At 47.0% G+C, this 16,086-nt stretch overlaps 1 protein-coding gene across 2 annotated transcripts in view; it reads left to right on the forward strand.

The window, feature by feature from the left end:
* The window catches only part of YPEL2 (yippee like 2), an 88,159-nt gene that overhangs the window by 23,298 nt on the left and 48,775 nt on the right, over positions 1-16,086 (forward strand). The window contains exon 1 of one of the 2 annotated variants that reach the window (XM_080679851.1): positions 5,322-5,547. The exons of the other annotated variant lie outside the window; for it this stretch is intronic. The gene's annotated coding sequence lies outside the window, so the exon portion shown is untranslated. Of the gene's footprint in view, positions 1-5,321; positions 5,548-16,086 lie in introns of those variants that run through there. 2 annotated transcript variants of the gene reach the window in all.

Consider the following 16,086-nt stretch of genomic DNA (forward strand, 5'->3'; position numbering starts at 1 on the left):
GCTGTTTCAAACATTAATATTCCTATAAGAAACATATGAATGTACTAGGTGGATTAATAATACCTAAGAATGACCTCATATCAGTTTAAGTTTGCCATCAAATGAGTTGCATCCAACGTTTTTGTGGGTTTTTTGTTGTTGTTTTTTGGAAAGTGGAGTATAGGAAAAGCTATGGTTTATTGCATCGGGATGTTGAAGAGAGACATCCTAATGGTATTGTAGCTGATTGTTTAAATATTGAGACTAGCCCACGTGGGAAGGATTGGAAAGGTAAAGATACTCCATGAGAGTAATTTTAGTAGCTTGTGCAAATAAAGAAACATCATAGGATCCTGACAAATACATTCTACCCTGCGGATCATGATGATTGAATACCACTGCCTGTAATTGTCCATTATGAGCTCTGTCAAGCTTGTTTTTGATGTTCAGAGCTTTTTAGATTTTGGACCAGTGGTTAAGGTATGTACACCTGTGGTGCCCTCTCGTAGGTTGTTGTGAATAGTGGATTAGATTACGCAATACGTGTAAAGCGTCTATAGCAGCTCTCAGAACAGAAAGCACCAAGTAAATATTCTTGTCCTTGTTTTTAAGATGGGACTGCTGAGCCCTTACAATCCTTGTTTGTGGGCCTTCAGCTTGGCTTTGTGGGGTGGCTTTGTGCTGAACGAGTTTCCCTGTAAAGGCGACGGGGATATTTAAAGAGGAGAGAAGCATTTTCACTCTTTGATGGACACTGTGGAAGAAAGAATACATGGCCTTTGAAGCCAGAAAAATCAGGGTTCAACTTCCATGGGATCAGCTTTGTTTAAAAAGGGGGGGCGGGGAATACCTCTCTTGCAGGTTGCTTTGAGGATTAACGGTGACTAGATAGGATGGAGACTGCTCTGTATACAGTATATGCTCAATAAATGATAGCAGCTGTTCTGTCAGGGGGATTTCTGGAGGGCGGAGGTCCAACCTTACCCGCGTACAGCCTAAAAAGCATATAACCAGCCACTTTCAGGACTGAAAAGGAGGGACTTGGACAAGGATCAGAGAAAGCATTTATTGTACATAAAGAAACAAAGCACCTTAACCTGATCCGTCTGCAAGAAGGAGGCACCAGACCCTCCTTTGTGACATGATGTCATGGGGCTTTACTTATGGGCAGAGGTGGGAGGAGGGGTCCAGTGAGGTCTGCCAGGAGCAGCCCGCCTTCCCCCACAGAGGCCCAGGGGACAGCATCCCCAGGCGGTAAGGTAAGCCAGCAGCCTTTAGCCTCCAGGACATTTCCATGGTACTGTGATTTTAAGATATAGGTTGCTCCTTTTTATTATAGAATATCCCCAAGCTTTAGATTGTACTTCTCAGACTTCAAAGTCAGACTGCTATCTCTTGATCCGTATACCCTGAGGCGCTAGACCCTATCCATTTCTGCTTAAATCCCTACTGAATTCAACGGAGATATAAACCATGAGGGAGTGCCTCCCGTGTGCCAGGTGTTGAAAATACAAAGATGATCTGATAAGTTTCCATCCTAGGAGGGGCTGGCAGAGAGGAAGGATCGCTGATAACTCTTAATAGGGAGTGCCGAGTGTTGAGTGATGTGGCAGCGCTATGAATAAAGTGCTATGGAGGGTACTGAGAAGAGAAAAATTAGATTTTCTAGGGAGGTTAGGGGAAACTCCTTCACAGAAGTGCCATTTGATCTGACCTTTGGACTGAGTCATCAAGCAGAAGGCTTTGAGATGGAACCAGGAGAGGAAAAGGCAGAGACGGAGGGAAGTGGGGGAAAGGAGAGAAGAGCACTCGGAGTGAAAGAAGCTGTAGGGACAGGGATGCGAGGCAGGAGGCATATTCATCCACTTGTTCCGTTATTTGTTCAACAAGCAGGTACTGGTTGAGTGCGAGGATACAACAGGAAGCAGGACAAAGTCCCTGATGCTCTCGTGGAGTTTACGCTTTAGAGCAGGAGGGGTCTGAAAACAAATAAATAAACGTGGTAACTTCCGAGAGCAATACGTGTTATGAAGAAAATAAGCTGGGAGAGGGTATGATGATAGAGTACCCTGGCAGGGGCAGGGGCCTTTACGATTGGGTAATCAGGGAATGCTCTCTGGAGGAGGTGTCTGACCTGAAAGCCAAGTGGCACGGAGGCAGCCTTCTGAAGGCAAAGTGTCCCAGGTGGAGGGAACAGCAAATGCAAAAAAATGGCCACAGGGCTAGGCCTGGTGCATCTGAGGGACAGAAGGGCAGCCAGCTCGACTGGGAACAGCCTGAGCAAAGGAGTGATGGGGGAAGACCACAGAGGGGCAGGCCTGGTTGGAAGGCCCCGTGGGGCATCCTAAGGAGGTTGTTTTAAAGAAGTACCATCTGGCTGCTGTGTAGAGAAAGGGTTGGAAGCAGGGAGATCAGTCAGGTGCTGCTTACTCTGGGCAAGAGATGCTGGTGGCTCCAACCAGGTGATAGCAACAGAGACAGACAAATGTATACATGTTGAAGTAGAGCTCACAGGACCTGCTGATGGATTGGAGTGGGGGTGAAGGAAAGGAAGATGTAACCATGTCAAATGCTACACCAGGTGGAATAAGATGAGCAGATAAAAGTGACCTTGCTCCTTGTAGTAGTGACGCCGATATGGCAACAGTGGGAACATGAGGTTGGAGAGAGAGGATGCTGGAAAAGAATGGCTGTAAAGACTTTGGGACTGAATGAATCTGGCCTCACACAGAGGACACCAGGGTACTGAGCCACTGACAAAGCCAGGCTGATAACCTGTCTTTGAGGCCAGGTACTTGTCAAAATGTTACTGCCAAGGGTTTTAAAAAAGAGGCCTTTAGCTAAATATGAATAATTCTCTCTCTCTCTCTCTCTCTCTCTCTCTCTCTCTCTCTCTCTCACTTCTCTCCTTCTCTCAGGAAGAGATAGAGAAAGAAACATCAATTGGTTGCTTCCCACATGCATCCCGACGGGACCAGGAACCTGGGTATGTGGAATTGAACTCACCACCTTTTGCTGTGTGGAACAACACTCCAACCAACTGGGCCACACCAGCCAGGGCTGTTCGTCTCTTTTTTGCCTTATAGGGTAAATATCTGCCTGTTCTCACACACTCTCCATTAGCCTCAGCTTCTCTCCTCTCAGTAGATTATTCAGATGTGTACTATCCTCCAGGTCAAGCAGGAAATTCTGCACTTAATGGGCCCTGAGTAAATGTGTACTGAGGGGCAATTAGAGGTGCTTGCTTTCAGAGGAAGGGAAAACACTTTTGCTACTTTGTTTCACCCAAGACTTTGTTTTACTCTCACTTAACAACTCAGGATGTTTGACTCTTTTGCCTGGGAGGGGACATTATCAGGCTTCTTAAATATTTTGTGTTGACTGGCTGGCTAGTTCAATTGTCTCCTGATCCTAGAGTCCCCTGCATACCCACAGCAGGCCTGCAGGGGTCCTCAGATCTCTCTCTCAACCGCTGCACCAGGCTTGTCCTCTTTAGCTAACATTATCTTTTATTTAAACAGAAACAGTAGCCACCAATCTTGTTACATAACATACCAATATCCTAGGGTGTTAAACTAATGTAATATCTACTGTTAGGGAGTGATAATCTGTCAACACAAATATTCACTAGGAGAATATTTTGGAAACATTGTAATAGGTTTGATTTTCTGGCCCTACTTAGAATTTTGGAGCCAGAAGGAACTTTAGAGATCATCCTATTTCATTCTGCCTTTTATACGGTGAAAACCAAGGCCCAGAGAGACAAAGGCATTTGCCCAAGAGGTGGCCCAAAGGCTAGAAATCAAGCTTTTGATAATCCAAAGAATCGATCTCACATTCTTAGATTAAGGGTTTAAGTGTTAAACCTTTCTTTTTCAGGGTTCTTCCTTATCTCAAAAGCCTTTTTTGTTTGTTTGTTTAAGACTTTCAAATTTTTAAAAAAATATATTTTATTGATATTTTACAGAGAGGAAGGGAGAGGGATAGAGAGCTAGAAACATCGATGAGAGAGAAACATCGATCAGCTGCCTCCTGCACACCTCCTACTGGGGATGTGCCCGCAACCAAGGTACATGCCTTTGACCTGAATCGAACCCGGGACCCTTCAGTCCGAAGGCCAACGCTCTATCCACTGAGCCAAACCGGTTTCGGCAAGACTTTCAAATTTTGTCAATTGTGAATAGTGACATGGTGCTCCTGCTTTTACTGAAACTGCACATTTGAGACTGATAGACATGTACAATACTGATGTATTTAAGGTAGCTTTGTTGTTTTTACTAACACTAGGACTGGATTCACACCCAACCATGCAACTTATATTAACTGAATACAATTTGAATGCAATGTATATTAATTGAATCAAATATATTTTAAACACAGCTGGATGGAGTTATGGGTGAAGTTTGAACCACCAGGGGACCCACCCCTCTACCATTCTCATTTCTGGTCTCTGAGGAATTGCAGGAACCTCAGTGGCCAAGTGAAAAGGCTGGGCCGCTCTCTTCCCCTGACCCCTGCCAGCATTCTTTTTCAAACTGACCTGTTTTCCTGCTGGGAGACTGCCCCACTCCACCCACCTGGTGCCTCCCTGAATTTCCTGACTGCCCTGGGCTTATTTTTTAACCTTCTGTTCCTTGAAAAGCACCACCCCACTGACCCAGAATGTGGGCTCCTCCCCTCTGGTCACTGACCCACCTACTCTCCCGGGGTTACCATCCCCGTCTCCCTCTAAAAGTCTTGGAAAATCAGCAGCAGTAGGCGGCTGAGCGCCAACCAATTTCCCTAAAGGCTCTTTCCTACTTTGAGCTCACCGAAATGGCTAGCAGAGCAGAGAGAAGAGGGAGAATGGTTTGCTTCTGAGTAGGGCCTGGTTGGGCCGGGCTGGTACTATCTTATTCAACAGCCCCAGGATCTGAGGGCCTCCTCAGTTACCTTAGGCTCTGGGTTAGGGATGGCTAAGGTGTAAGGAGAGTAACCATCTTTGGACCTTTAAGCAGAAGCACTATAAACCTCCCTTCTCCCTACCCCAGGTTCTGGGAATCCCAGTTTTGACCTGGGGACAAATCCCAAACCCAAATAAAAGATCTCCTCCCAGACGCTGAGAGCCCTCCCATTCTCATCACCCTTTCTCTCCGTTCCTCTGGCTAGTCGCCCTGGTAAGCCGAGTACAGCGGCCTGAGCCTCGCGGGGCCAGACCCGGCAATCGCAACACTCCCCGCACCCAAGCCCCGCCAGGGCAGAGGGGTGGGGGGTGGGAGGTAGGGGAAGCGGGGGGCGGAGTTCCGTCTTTTCCTGATTGGCTCGGGGTGGGTGGCTGCGGCCGTGCCGAGCCAACCCGCGGCGTGTTGCTATGTGCTGAGCTGAGGGGATAGGCGCGGGGGCGCGTCCGTCATAGGGCAGCCCCCAGCCCCGACCCGGAGGGATGCAGAGTGGCGGCGGCGGCAGTGGCGGAGACTGTGGCTTTAAGAGAGCGCCCGGAGCCCGGGATCCGGCCGGGCGGTCCTTTGCTTCGGCGCATCCCCGTGGAGCCAAGCCTGGCGCGGGCCGGACGGTGCAGCTTGCAGCCGGGTAAGCAAATCCGGAGCGCGGTGCAGGCCGAGCGCGCGTGGGCATGGGACGCGCTGACAGCGTGAGCTCCGGGCACCCAGCACTGGGCACCGATCCCGCGGCCCCTCCGGCCCCATCTCGCGGAGCGCGGCGCTCTCTGCCCAGCACGGCCGAGTCAGAATCAGGCGTGGGGTCTTCGTGGGGGCCACGAGCGCAGGGGGCGGGGAGCTGGCTGCCGGGGCCACGTGACCGGTTTGTTTACAAACACTGGCGGGCTCGCGGTGGCCCGCGAAGGAAGCCGAGGTGGCGCGGGGTCCTCGGGTGCGGGTCTAGAACGTATTCGGCGAACTGGGCATGTCTGGGGTGGCGATTGGGCCGAGGGGACCTGGAGACCCGATCGCTGCTTCTTTCTTAGCATAAGTTCCGTGGGTTCGGACTCCGTGGGGGCCAGGGCGGGGGCTTTGGACATTTCTGTCCCGGGTGAGGCTGACTGCCTGCTGGAGACTATGGGTCTTGGAGCGCCGTCCTCGGGGACCCCGCCTTTGGGAGACTGGCTGCTTCAAAACTCCCGGGAGGGAGCGCTCGGCCGGCCTCGAGCCGAGGTGACTGCAGCCGAGTTCCTGCCTGGCCGCTTCCCGGCGCCTCCCCAGTGCCCTTGCCAAGCGGGTGGGCGCGAGTTCTCTCCTGCCCGACGGAATGTAGGGGCCTCTACAGCGATTACTTCTCAGGAACTCCCTGCTTTAAGTTCACCCTCTGTGGCCGCTGACCTCTTCTGGGTGTCTTTACCCAAGTGGTGGCTTTTCTCCGGTTGGGGGCTGGGGGAACCACCTGTTCTTTTGGACCCAGCCCAGGAGCCTGCCACCTCCGACTTCACTCTCAGTTTACAATTGTTTCTAAAGGCAAGTGAGTGAGTGTCCTGTTTTTCTCGGCTCTGCACGGGCTGCTGTGAATGGCACGTGAAACTGCTTCAGGGCTTTGCGGGAGGGGGAGGGGAAGGAAGGGGGAGGGGGCTGCTTTCTGGCCTGCTGTTCCATTTGCTCTTCTGGAGACTTAAGGCTCTTTGAAGTGAGCCCTTGCTTCGTGAGTCTGAAAGCTAACAAGACAGCTAGCTACTCGTCCTTTTTCCTTACCTTGCCTCCCTTTTTCTTCTCTTCAGATCCAGCAAGATATGCACGATGGGGCTCCCTGTCCTGGAGCAGTGGGCAAAAAGAGGAACTGCTACCCTGTACCCCACTTGTTCACAGGGCATCAGTGGTGCAAGGAGCCTAGGGCGGGGGTGAGGGTGGAGGTTGAGAAGTTAAGCGACTTGCCCAAGATAAACATGTCACTGGCTTGGGTGGGACTTGACCTCACATGCTTGATGCTCTAAGAGCTCTTGATTTTGAGAACTTGACCTTGTGATCAGTAGGATTGGATTGAACCTTCCCTGGCTTTCCTTTGACCTAATCACTGCCACAGGACTTGCAGATGTGGGCTGAACCTGAATGTGACTTCTGTCCATCTCTTCCCTCATTGCCTTAGCACTTCATACGGAGGCTGCCTCTTGCCCTGGTGAGGAATATATTAATTCTTCTGGACGGTGATAGAAGTGGCTACAAGTTTTGTTCTTATCAAGGACAGCTCCAGCCTGAGGAGAGTTGCGCAAACTTCCCTTTGACACTGTCCCTTGTCCCCAGCTCCGTGATAAGGGTGCCTGGTTGGAGTAGAAAGGGACCTTGGGCTCATCCCCCTCCTCAGTTCGGTTTGGCCTTGTCGGTTTAAGATTTGATAACAGCATTTCTGGGATCTGCCTTGATAACTTGTACTTGAACGGAAGTCAGGCTTGGAGTTAGCGGTGGAAGATAGAAAATTAAACACCATACACAAGAAAACTTTTCCTCCTAGGAGAGGGGTTTTCAAACTTTTGGATCAGTAAGGAATACATTTTACAACAGTAAGGAATACATTTTACATCATTACATCCCAGAGCTGTGATAAGTTCCAGGAAACAATTGCCCTTACTACCTACAGTATGCTCTACTTATAATTAAAACACACACACACAAAAAAACTGCTGGTCATGACCCATTAATTTGATTTCTTGACCAAATAACTCTAGGCCTACAGTTTAAGAAATATTGCTCTAGGCCCTAGCCTAGAGTCTAGGGCAGAGGTCCTTAAACTTGATGTGCATAAAGATGACCTTGGCCATGTTTAAAAATGCAGTTTGTCAGTCCACTCTGGTAATGTTTATTTTCAGCGGGGCACATTTTTAATAAGTGGGCCATGAGATTGTGATGCAGGTGGTTGATAAGAAACTCTGACCTAGTGGGATTGGGGGCAGTGAACAATGAAAGGCATTAACTTGGGTATGAAGTGTGCAACGCCTGAGTCAGAAATGTGACCCACACTGTGCAAACCTTAGTCTCTCACCTGCCTGTCTCAGTAGCCTGTAGTGTTGTTGGCTTTCAGCTGCCATGAAACTTGGCCATAAGAGAAGAGATAGACGCCCCTTCCCTTCTATCCCCACCCCATTTGAGGGCTGCTCTTCTCTGTTCTGTGCCACTGGATGTTTTTAGATGCCTGGGGTTGGGGTCATGAGTAGTGCGGAGGATTTAGCTATGCTCTTCACAGATTGCGTTCAAATCATTACTGTTTTAATGACTTTTAATGGTTTTGAGTTAGCAACACAGTCATTGTGCCTTGGATGTTAACAAATGGCCAGCAGAAGAGGTCGATTTTGTTTAATATCTGGGTATTCCAGGCTCTGTAGTCTGGGGGAAGTGCAGGCCTAGGGTTTTGTTTTTGTTTGGAGGTGGGGGTGGGGGTAGTGTCACAGGCTTGTCTGTCAACAGTTGTTAATAAGAGGCACAGTGCCCCACCTCCTTGTCTTCCTTGGTCCTGGTTCTTTCCTGTGGTGACAGCTCAGGCTCCTGTCTGCATGTGGATTTGTTAGTCATCCAGTTTCTAATGCTGTTACCTCTGTCTCTACCTTCGAGCACAAACATACACAGATCTGTTGGATGTTTCCCTCTGAGTTACTGTATCCAAATTTTGGTAAAAGAAAATTTCCTTGCCCTAACCGGTTTGGCTTAGTGGATAGAGCATCCGCCTGCGGACTCAAGGGTCCCAGGTTTGATTCTTGGTCAAGGGCATGTACCTTGGTTGCAGGCACATACCCAGTAAGGGGTGTGCAGGAGGCAGCTGATCGATTTTTCTCTCTCATCAATGTTTCTAACTCTCTATCCCTCTCTCTTCCTGTCTGTAAAAATCAATAAAATATATTTTTTTAAAAAAGAAAGAAAATTTCCTTGAATTAAAGCTGCCATTTAGCTTCAAAAAGAACTCTAAATTGCCCAAATTTAAATTCAACTGAGGTCCTTCCTGCCAAAGGTATGCCTTATATGGGATTACTAACTGTAGGATTGTTGACATTAATGATGCTCAGTTTTGGACAAGCAGGCCACACTGAGACTGTTTTGAGCCAATGGAAAAAAGAAAGCAACAAAAGGATGGCAATGGATAGGATATCCTAGGCGAGGAAAAGCAGAGGGCAGAGATGTTCAGGTGCCGTTCAAATGGAGGATCAGGATCAGTTTCCTTTCTATATTATCTTGTCACTTCCCTAGGATCTATGGACCAAAGCACTGGATGCTCTGAAAATTGCATTCTTAGCATGAAGTGAGTATTAAGCTCTGGAAAAAGAAGAATATTTTTGAACTTGCGCCTTCAGTGATGGAAAGCCAGGGCCTGCAGGCTAAAGGTATTTTGTTAGAGTTGATAGTTTTCAGTGATATTATCCTTAACAAAATAAAAGGTGATGGTACTTGACTTTCATCCTAAAGAACCAAACCTACCTGAATTTTTTTTTAAAATACATTTTATTGATTTTAAAGAAGAAGGAAGAAGGAGAGAGAGATAGAAACATCAATGATGAGAGAGAATTATTGATTGGCTGCCTCCTGCACGCCCCCTACTGGGGGCCGAGCCCGGAATCGAACCTGGGACCCTTCAATTCGCAGGCTGACAGCTCTATCCATTGAGCCAAACCAGCTAGGGCCAAACCTACGTGAATTTCACTTGGGAGCCGCGAATGTAACCTTGGGAGGTGGGGAGGTAAAAGTAAATTGGATTATGCTCCTCCCCTGTTTACAACTTTTCAATCATAATCCAACTACTTTCTCTGAGGCCCTCCTCTCTCCCCTAACCTCTCCTACCTTATCTCCTACCAGCCCTCACCTGGTCGACTCTGCTTCCCTCGGATCCAGCTGCAGGTGGTTTGTTTTTGTCACCGGGCCTTTCCTACTGGCAGTTCCTCTTTCCAGAACGCCTTTCATCCAAATTTCTGCATGATTGGCTTCTCTCCCTTGGGTCTCAGAGAGCCCTGCCCTGACCAGTTATCTAGAACAGCTCCTCTCCTCCCTGCCCTTTAACCTTTCTTAATTAAGCTCCTTAATTTTTTTCCAAAGACCTTTAAGGCCATCTGGACATACCTTGTCTACTTGATGGCTACATTGGAAGCTGCAGAGCTCCTCTGCCTTGCTCACTGCTGACAGTGCCTGTTAGGGAGTGGCACTGGCTAAAATATCTGTGTTGTTGGAGTGAATGAATGAATGACGTAAGAGCCAAGGCTGAGTCTCCAAGAGTAGGAAATAGTACTTTATTTTCAAGAGAAGAAGAGATAAAACAACACAAGCATTTCTACCAGTAATCACATTTCATTAATACTAGGAGGCATTATAAGTAGGGTTAAGAGCCTGCCTGGGCTTTGGAACCAGAAAAATCTGAATAATTATCACTGTGATCTTGGGCAATTTGCTGAAATTCTCTAAATCTCTGTCCCATATTTGTAAAATGGGACTAATAATAGTTACTGTCACACAGGCTTGAGGGGAGGATTAAATGAGAGAATGCATGGAAACCAGATGCAGAGCCTGGCGCCTGAGCACTTGGTGTTAGCTATTCGTGAACACACTGATGCTAATAGGTAGATTCTCCCTCTCTGACTGGCAGGAATTCCCAAAACATTGATTTGAGAACGGGCAGTAAGAGGTAAAAACTACTACGTTATCAACATAAGAACGAGTCAACCTAAGACAGTGGTCGGCAAACTCATTAGTCAACAAAGCCAAATATCAACAGTACAACGATTGAAATTTCTTTTGAGAGCCGAAAACCAACTTCTGCGCCTGGGCCACGAAGTTTCAATCGCACTGTACCTGCGCACCCGCACGTGGTATTTTGTGGAAGAACCACACTCAAGGGGCCAAAGAGCTGCATGTGGCTCGAGAGCCGCAGTTTGCCGACCACTGACCTAAGAGGTTATTTGAGCCAATCTAAGGAAGATTGCATGAAGGTGGGAGAAAGCAAGGCTGGGATTGGATTACAGGGCAGTTAACAAGATTATGTGCCCTCTTGAGGGTGGTTATTTCAAAGGTATGTTGACCTAGATGCTCAACAATGGGGACAGGGTTTGTTTAAGGCAAATGTAAACCTTTTACTAAAAAAGTTACCTGTCTGAGGTGTGACTACCCACCATGACCTCTTAGGAATTTAAGATGAGATCATCCTGTGAGGTTACTTTTCGGAGAACCCCTTTTTCATCCACAGAAGTCTTAAATTCGTGTACGTAAATGAAGACAAAGTGTCACTTGGATCTTTCAGAACTGGAATGGAATTTAGAAATGCATAACTGTAAATAAATACCCATATGGAAGAAATAACTTTTTTTTAATTGATTTTTTTTTACAGAGAGGAAGGGAGAGAGAGAGAGTTAGAAACATCGATGAGAGAGAAACATCGATCAGCTGCCTCCTACACACCTCCTACTGGGGATGTGCCCGCAACCAAGGTACATGCCCTTGACCAGAATCGAACCTGGGACCTTTCAGTCCACAGGCTGACCCTCTATCCACTGAGCCAAACCGAGTTTCAGCGGAAGAAATAACTTTTATAGAAGTTTTTGGAAGGAAATGTTGTCTACTTGTTCTTTTATCCTTGGATTCAGGTGGGGCAACTGAAAGCTGTTTACTGGGGCCATTGATTCCCTGCCCCCACCCCCCCACCCCCCCCAACTTGTTTTCCCTGCGATGAGGTGTCCTGCTCTTTGTTTTTTGGAGGGACACTGTCTGAAGTAGCTGTGTATACCATGATACTACATTTCTTATAAGGGTTTATATTGTTGATAACTTAAGCTGCAACTTTGAAAAGTTAATTGGAGAAATTACTTTCAGAATCAAGTTCTCCGAAAAGCTTTGTCTCTTCCAAGGAACTGTTATGATTTTTCTTTGGACAGTTGGAAATTTATAGCTGATCATGTTTCTCTTTTTGCTTTGGCTGCCAGGAAGCACAAAGCCAAATTTGTGGCTTGAATTTAGTAACTATAGGGCCCTGCATCCTAATTTTTTCTGATGTGAAACTTGTAATTTTTATTTTCTTTAACTTCAAGTTAGTGACTTATAACTTTTTATTAATTAGGCATATACTGGATTGGGCATTAACACCTATTTTATGTATTACGTTGTAGAGAGATAAACGCTGAGGCTCAAACAGGGAAAAGGGCTTACTTAAGACACAGAGCTAATTAGGGCAAAGCACAGACTATAAACCATACCTTTTGTTTATTAGGCCCAGGGCTCTTCCTACTCCTGTACATTCTGGAAAAACACCAGCTCCTGACTAAAACCCTAATAGCCCAGAATGTTTCAACACTAGGCAAAGCCTGCCTCCTCTCTGATAGGGCAAAGGAGCATTCTGCCATTGAGGTGCTACTGTGCCACCCACATTCCTATTTCCTGGTTGAGTCAGCAATGTTGTGTGCTCTCCCGTCTCCTGAGCTACAGGGCCGACAGCCCTCCCCTGAGGTCTTGAGAATGTGGTGTGTCCAGATCTGAAACTAGATTGTCAGCTCAGAGTGAAGACACCCTCTGGTGTCTGGAGCTCTATTTGTTGATCTCCAGGAAGGAAAGCTTGATGTTCAGGTGGCCAATGGGTGCCCCCGAGCCTCAGACAGGGTCTTCTGGGTACCAGCAGTGGCTGAGTTTGGTTGGACTGAAGCAAGTGCTTTAATTTGATCTGATATTAAATTTAGTTAAAGGAAATACTAATTTTGTTTTGTTTTCCCATGGTGTTCTGGTTGGGAGGACCTGGGGCAAGAGGGCGCAGACTTGGAACACATCCTGCCTGATTTCTATTTTGAGTGAGAGAAGAGAACCTCTGGCCTGGGGCTGAAACTCAGCCTTGGGTTTTGTTTTATTTTGCCGGGTGATAATCATTGAACAGATATAAGACCTTGGGGAGATAAGGATGAGTTAAACATGGCCTCTGCACCTAAGAGCAATTAAGGCATATGTGTTAGTAACTAGAGTACAAAACAAGGTAGACTTTAAAGTCATCACAGAGATACAGAGAAAAGGGTAGGCATATTGAAGACGAGGCGGTGAAGAATAAAGAGGACTTACACATGTAGAAACACTCCAGGGGGAACAGTGGGTGCAGAGCCACAGAGGTGTGATCATAAGAGGCAGTGAGTGGGGAATGTTCAGTAGGCACAGGAGATATGGAAAGGAGACTGCTGGGATATTGCCACAGTTTAGAATAACTCCATGGAAGTGAACCGTGATTTCCATTCACAGTGGCACTCTTGAGCATGCAGCCTGTGAACAATGGCTGGTTGACATAGATAATAAATAGGCTTCCTCAAAAGTGAAACTATCCTTAGGGCTCTTCCATCCCGGCTGCCATTAAGAATTCCCTGCCCAACCGAAGGTGGATACAGTCAGAATGTTCAGGATGAGGAATCTAACAAAAGCAGGCATTTACTAATCAAAAGAAATAGCTCCCAGGTTTCTCCAGTGCAGCCATCCACACATGTCTGAGGTCTGGAAATCACTAAGGCATTGCTCTTCCTGGCAGAAACCAGCCACCTAATTAATATCTTTGACCTTTGGCCTCCTTTTCCACTTCCCTTTCTTTTCTTTCGTTTGTATGACTCCTGTGCATGTCATCCATTTTACCACTTCAGTCCCTGTCTGTTGAAAGGATCCCTCCCTAAATTGACCCACTACCAAATGGACCATAAGGTAGAAATGAATTCTCTTTCAGTATTTACTGCTTTAATGGTATGAACACGTACTGTGTAAACACAAATAGGGCTTTTGGTAAGTTTTGCTTATGTGATTCTGAACTTGTTTCCTTCAGGATTTGAGGAAAGAAGTGTCCCACACATGACTGCAGCCTCCAAGCCAAACAGCCCATTAGCAGGAAGATACTGAAAACTCGCTTTTCTTGTGCCTAGTCTCTGATTCACCTTCTGGTTCAGGTTATTCCCTACCCTCATCTGTTTTCTCAGGTTTCTGTAATTAAAAGTTGTAGCATTGAGCCAACCCTGAGAGTCTGAAAATGTTTTAAAGAGAACTTAACATCTTTGTCTTGCATTATAATTACTTGATTTCTACTCTCCCTCTGGGAGATACTCTGCTTAGTGCTCTAGAGGACTCGAGAACCTAGGAGGCACAAATTCAGACCTGGCTCTGGCTTGTCTAAGCTGAAGAATCCATGAGGGGTGGCAGGGTGAGGGCCCCGGATTCAAATGTTGGTTCTGGTACTTCCAAACAGGTCATCTTAATGCCTGCCTCCCTGGGTTGTTGTGAGGATTAACTGAGAAAATGCGCACCTAGTGCCCCCTCCGGGGCCCACAATAGGAAATGAAGAAATTGTGGAGTCCTGGAGGCTAACTGACTTGTTGCTGCAGAGCCTCAGTTGACTCCTCCCTACCTCCTCCCCACACTCCCACCTTTTCCACCAAGGCTTTTTTCAGCTCTCACTGCCAGCCAGACTTTGGGCTGGGTATGAGGGATGATTAACCAGTCCTGGCCTCTGGCCAGCAATGGCTCACAATCTAGTAGGAAGGCTGACCCATCAACAACCAGCTTTGTGGAGGTTTCTCAAATGATATGAAAAGGCTGTGTTGGCACAGTGCACGTCCCCCCCCACCCCCTTGATGTGCCAGGCGTGAAAGAGAAAAGAGGCTGTAATTTTTACTAAAACCTGTCTGCCATTCCCGTAACAGGAGAAATCCACACATTTGCTCTACATCAGTCCCTCTCTTCCTCCTGACTCCGTTTCCTTTCCTTCAAGCAATGGCAACACTAGGTGACAGTTTAATAATCCTTAGAACAAAATATGTCCCGCTTTGTCCTGGTGAAGGCTGGGACTTGAGACCTACAGACATTCTTTTGAAAGTGCCTCTGCTCTTTCTTTCTCTTGAGTTTTAAATTTAATTTCCAAATTCCAGTTGTGGAAAGGCAGGGAAGGGAGCCCAGCCACAGATGTCAGAGTCTAGAGTTTTGGATTTATTTGAATTGGGAGATTCAAGTGGGGGAGCCAAAGGCATGCTGACAGCTGAACAATGAAATTGTATTGACAGATCGGGGATGGATGGTTTGTAACTAATAGGGGCTCCAGCTGTGCCCTGGGGGAGCAGCCGTTAAAGAGGAATCTCGGGGCCACACAGTACCCATAGTCCAAAGGACATTTGTTTATTTAGTAAATAATAGTTGATACTTGAGTGTGTGAGACACAGATGGCAATCAAATAATGACTTTAATAAAAATGCTACAACTGTGAAAAGTGCTCTGCATGTGGAATAGGGGACCTGACTTAATGGGGCTTGGAGGATGCTCTGCAGAGGGCTCCCTGGGCAAGGAACTTCTGAAGATTGGCCACTTCTCTTCCCTATTTTCAACAATGTTTTCTTGATGCTTCTTCTAAATGTTGTCTTAGATCAGGGGTGGGAAACCTTTTGCCTGCCAAGGGCCATTTGGATATTTATAATATCATTCTCAGGTCACAAAATTATCAACTTAAAAATTAGCCTGCTATATTTGGTCACACATTTAATTAACTCACCCCTGATGCCTTGGCAGGGCCAGGCCAAATGATTTTATAGGCCTTATATGGCCCTCGGGCTGGACGTTCCTCACCCCTGTTTTGTTGTTGTTTTTTAAATTATTATTTTTTAATATATTTTTTTTTATTTCAGAGAGGAAGGGAGAGAATGAGAGAAACATCAGTGATGAGAGAAAATCATCAATTGGCTGCCTCCTGTTTCTGCATACCCAGCAACCTGGGCATGTGCCCTGACCCGGAATCGAACTGTGGCCTCCTGGTTCATAGGTCGATGTTCAACCACTGAGCCACGCTGGTCCGGCATTCCCCACCCATATTATAGATTAAAATTCAAGGTTAGCTGTGTCTGGTCCCTCTCTGGGTCCCAGACCATGGAGAAAATGGATTTCTTTTGTTTTCACCAGGATTGTCATCTCTGAGCATGGCCAAATACAAAAAAAAGGACTGATGCTGAGGGTGGCAGTCTCCGGGGGTTGGAAGAAAAGGGCAGGTCTGGCCCTCTTTTATATGTGGAATAGCGAGGCAAGCTTCGTGGGCCCCTTCTCGGCCTGAACCAAACCTGACTCTTCATTTTTCCCTAACTCAGTCATTTAACGCAGTAGCTCAGACCACCCTAGGGGTTTTATGGGGACCACCCCAGGAAAAAGAAGGTTCCTGTGTTGACAGTCTAAG

Source organism: Plecotus auritus (genome assembly GCF_963455305.1).
Source record: "Plecotus auritus genome assembly, chromosome: 7".
Classification (NCBI taxonomy): domain Eukaryota; kingdom Metazoa; phylum Chordata; class Mammalia; order Chiroptera; family Vespertilionidae; genus Plecotus; species Plecotus auritus.